Raw genomic sequence first — 4874 nt, 5'->3', positions numbered from 1 at the left:
AGTGCCTTATCCATTAGGCCACTGGGGCTACACCCACGGCCGGCTGCGGTGTCACGACGTAGACCCAGCACGGTAACGGCCGTTCTCAGCTAAAACACTTGCTAATACATGCTGCTGTGGTGTCCAAGCCATGTCAATGTCGACATGGGTTGATTACTCATGTGATGAGAGTAGAACGAAGGCATGGACGTAGGAGTCGTGGACATGATGGAGGCTTTCTGCTTGGAAAAGCTAAGAATTTAGCAGAGGATGGTTTCGATCCATCGACCTCTGGGTTATGGGCCCAGCACGCTTCCGCTGCGCCACTCTGCTTTCAGTCGGCCGAAACGGGACTTGAACCCACAATCTCTGGCTCCTCATCCATCAGGCCACTGGGACTACACCCACAGCCGGCTGCGGTGTAACGAGATAGAACCAGCATGGCAACTGGCGTTCTCAGTCAAAACTCTTGCTAATACATGCTGAAAAGTGGATGATGATGTGTCAGCTCCCGGAAAGCTTCTTCATTGGACTTTGTAAGCTCTCCTGTTTTATCCATCAGGCCACTGGGGCTACACCTAGAGGTCTGGGTTTAATTCATTTGTGAAGTAATTTTGTAAAAGTGGATGATGATGTGTACTTAAGCTTAGCCTGAAATATGGCCTTCAGTGATTCTGTTCATAGATGAAGTCAGTGCTCAGGCAGTGACATTAAAGAGGAGCATGTTCTGAGCACATAGTAGAGGCATTTATTGTGAAATAATTACTATCAGATTCCTAATGCTGGTTTTATTGGGATCAAATTTCCAGTACAGTAAATATATCACCCTCAATCCTAGTTCATATTATCCACTCCTTGGCCAATAGCCCTGTCTCTTTTGCCATCTCCTCATTTGATCGTTCTTGGCTTCTTGTGTCATTTCCAAACAATCAATGTGTAAAACCTTCATCCACAGAATAGTGGTGGTAATACTGATTCTTCTAACAAACTTGATTCTTTCGGGCTGTTAAGTATTGCTTTGATTCAGGATGTATCACATTCCCCAAAATAAATCAATAATTAAAATTGATTTGTGTGATTCTTTGTCTGAAGGTTTCATGCCCTGGACTCTTTTCTTGTATTTCATAAAATCAACCATAATTTACACTCACCGAGCACTTTATTAGGAACACCTTACTAATACTGGGTAAGTATCAGCTTTCAGCTCAATGTCAACTGGCTACCAAAGTGCCATCCACCTCCAGGTTGGACGTGTCGCATTCTGAGATGCTTTTCTGCTCACCACAGTTGTAAAGAGGTTATCTGAGTTACTGAAGCCTTTCTGTCAGCTCCAACCAGTCTGGCCATTCTCCTCTGAACTCTCATCAACAAGGCGTTTCCGTCCGTAGAACGGCCGCTCACTGGATGTTTTTTGTTTTTCGCACCATTCTGTGTAAACTCTAGAGACTGTTGTGTGTGAAAATCCCAGGAGATCAGCAGTTTCAGAAATATTAAAACCAGCCCGTCTGGCACCAGCCATGCCACGGTCAAAGCCACTGAGATCACATTTTTTCCCCATTCTGATGTTTGATGTGAACTTGAACTGAAGCTGCTGACCTGTATCTGCATGATCTTATGCATTGCACTGCTGCCACATGATTGGCTGAATGGATAATTGCATGAATATGCAGGTGTACAGGTGTTCCTAATAAAGTGCTCGGTTAGTGTATCTGGCCATGTTAATGTCAGGCTTATTCACATAGATCCATCAACATTTTACCATGTACATGAAGAATACTGTCTTGGCGTCTTTTATAAGTCATTGTACCTCGAAATACAGGTCTAGTTTTGCCTTTCTTTTTGCCTTTCTTTTTTTCTTTACCAACATTAGGATGGTAAGCAAACCATATACAGCCTCAAAATACATACGTAATATTCCTGAGCTATCACACACTACCCGTTCTTGTATCAAAAGGACAGTTAATCACTTTGACAATGAACTTTGTCTCAAAACCAGTGAATTAAAAAAAAAAAAAAAACATAACGCCACAGTGGTGGGGTGGAAGTGTTTCAGTAGAGGGTACTATATTGCAATTATGGATTGGCTCTTTAAAAAGACCAGGTGCCAAATGACCCCTTTTTGTCACCAAGGTGGAAAAAATCATGACCAGGATGCAGTTAAAAGGGGATTGACTTAAATAGAGAGAATGCCCTGGCTAAAACTGTTTTCCCTGTGGTGGAAACCAGGCTGATATGAGTGAAGCCACTGTTTGGACACATGCTGTGCGAGACTGAGACTGATTGAAAGTGTCATGTCCCTGCCTGCCTGTCTGCACTGTTATGACAGCTCTTATGTGTTTGTGTGTCTGTGTGCACACAGTGCAAGCAAGGCAAAGTGTATGCGTGTTACTTTTTGTTTGTGTGTAGCCTACATCTAGACAGCCGTGTCAGTATCTATGTGTGTGTGTCAGCATGAGGGAAACAAGGCCAAATAACAGTTGTGAGCATCCACAATGGGAGCCTGGTTTTCCAGTTGTTAACTTGTTAGTATAGCAACAGTAACTCTGAAAGAACAAAAGCTATAGATGTCAGTCGTCTGGTTTCTCTTGCTTTTTCAGGAAACAGAGGTGGGCAGTATTGCCATAGTGACGATGGAAACTGAGAATTGTCAGAAATTCATTTGGGATAAAATGGACTGTAAAGAACACCAGTATCATGACTGGCAGCCCGAAAATCTAACCATTGTTTTGCTTATGTTTCATGGCCTTGAGCACCCAGTGTATAATTACAGTGTGGAGCCCCTGTTGAAATACTGCCACTCCACTACTGGCTTTGTGATTTAATGGATTAAAGATATATTTTTTTTATTCTGAAATTTGTCTGATTTTTGATAGATCTGACAGCATGCAACAGCTAATGACGAGTTGTACATGTATTTTGAGGCCACAAAATGTTTGTTTACCTTTGCAATTTTTGGAGTAAAACACTGGACGAGACACTTGAGTAAAGCAGTACTGTAGTTTGGGTTATGATGGGTTAGGAAAGTTCCAAAGTAAATTGGAGGGCCAAATCAATTTCAGATTGTGTGTTTAGGCCCTGTTTGGCTTTATAGTGAAAACCTAGAGACCAACATTTTGGTTAAGTTGAGCTAGAAGGAGCTATAGAGCTGAACTGACTCACACAGTGGGGGAGATTTCAATCTATTATTTGTCTGTTTTGGAATTCAACAACAACACAGCAAGCTACTGCCCACCCACTCTGAAAGAGCAGAGCAGTAGTTACAGATGTCAACAGACACTATACCACTGCATGGCCAAGGGGGACTTCCCTTGACTAGAGCCAGGGCAAAGTCTCAATGTTTATAACAAGAATGTGGAAACCGGTAAAGATCCATCATCAAAAGCCGACAGTCTGTTCTTTTGCTTCATCTTCATTTTCTGATGTAAACTGTTGCACTAGAGAAGACTCAAGAGCAAGAATGGGTGGGTACTGTCCCTCTGCTTACTATTTTGACTTTAAATGATTAATACGCCCTGGTTAACCCGGTCTGGCATTGTTGAGTCCCACAGTAGGAGTCTGCATGCCTCAGTCTTGTTTCTACAGGGGTCAACATGACAGCAACCTGTCACTTCCACAAGGACAGAGGAGAAGAGAAAGATGTCAACGGACACTTCTCCACAGGATGGCCAACTGGAGCTTGCAAGGGTCAAGTCAACAAGGCATATGTGGTTTTCCCCTTGTATACCATTTTGCAGATCTGACCTTATTCCTCCATTTCTTACATATAAAAGAAAAAGGAAGCGATAGGAAGCAAGAAAAAGACAGTTCTGAGGAATTTTTAGGAGGAATTTTACGCTTCCAGTGTTTTGCAACATTTGAAACAACAGAGACGTATTATCTATTGATAGTGCTACACAGACACAGTGGGACACCTCACTTGCAGTCTGTAAGTAATCGCAGCGAGAGTTGAAAAAGCATCAAATGGTCTCTCGTTGTGAAAAGTCAATAGAGACAGTTCTACAGTGTGTGGTATGGCTGTGCAGTGTATGGCTTTCTATGGCCAAATTAAAAAGAATCACATTTCATTTGGAGGAAAATTGCGTTGCATAAAATTGACTTAAGGGTACTGAAGCAGCCTTTTGAAGCAACAGAGATGGGTGGTATTGCCTTAAGTAGAGATAGGGATTTGCAATAACATAACATAAAAAAACAACAACAACAACAACAGAACAATGTGCACTGACACAATGCTGCTGACCATGTTTTTTTTACCCATCTTATAATGCCTAATTTCGCTTCTATATCATTGCATTAAGCCCCTGGTCGGCCCTGTTTAGACTATTGTGTGGGAACTAGAAAGTATAAAGTCAGTCTAAAACTTGTTAGTATACCAGTCAACAAAACAACAAGCCATCACCTCTCACTCTGCAAAGGAGATGCAATGGATCCGAATATAGCTCACTATTCATATTTAAACTAGATTGTGAGACAGCTATCCTCTGAGCGTTTCTTTTTTTGGATTATTGTATAGGATTTCTGCTTTTCCAGACAGCGTAGAGAAAGACAGGGGGAGAAGGCATGTAATAAGGGTCCTGAAGCAGATTCACACCCACAGTATTGCAATTACCCGGTATGCACTTTAGCTTGTTGAACCACCAGGACGTCCAGGGTTTCTCTTTTTAACACCTGTCTCATAGTACAGTGAATGTGTGACTGTGGGTGGCCTGCTACCCTTCATTTTCTGTCGAGTGCGGCGAGAGGAAGGCAGTGCATGACAGTGGGAGTGAGAATAGACCAGGGAAAAGTTGGGCTTGGAAAAAAGTTTGAAAAAGAACACGAAATAAGGTGCTGAATATTGATACAGGAGGCAGGTTCAATGAAAATGGAAAAAAAAAGTCCCAACCTTCTCTCAATGC

General features: G+C 42.3%; 1 non-coding gene across 1 annotated transcript in view; it reads right to left on the bottom strand.

The window, feature by feature from the left end:
• The window catches only part of trnar-ccu (transfer RNA arginine (anticodon CCU)), a 73-nt gene extending 45 nt beyond the window's left edge, over positions 1-28 (bottom strand). Inside the window, exon 1 of the tRNA in view lies at positions 1-28. This exon is cut by the window's left edge and continues 45 nt beyond it. This is a non-coding gene — a tRNA (tRNA-Arg).
• Positions 29-4874: the final 4846 nt, after the last annotated feature.

This window comes from Centroberyx affinis, unplaced genomic scaffold (genome assembly GCF_046629955.1).
Source record: "Centroberyx affinis isolate AG114_WGS23_722 - 3 ecotype Tasmania unplaced genomic scaffold, CSIRO-AGI_Caff_v1 ptg001539l_1, whole genome shotgun sequence".
Taxonomy (NCBI): domain Eukaryota; kingdom Metazoa; phylum Chordata; class Actinopteri; order Beryciformes; family Berycidae; genus Centroberyx; species Centroberyx affinis.
This window is presented reverse-complemented; position numbering and strand designations above follow the sequence as displayed.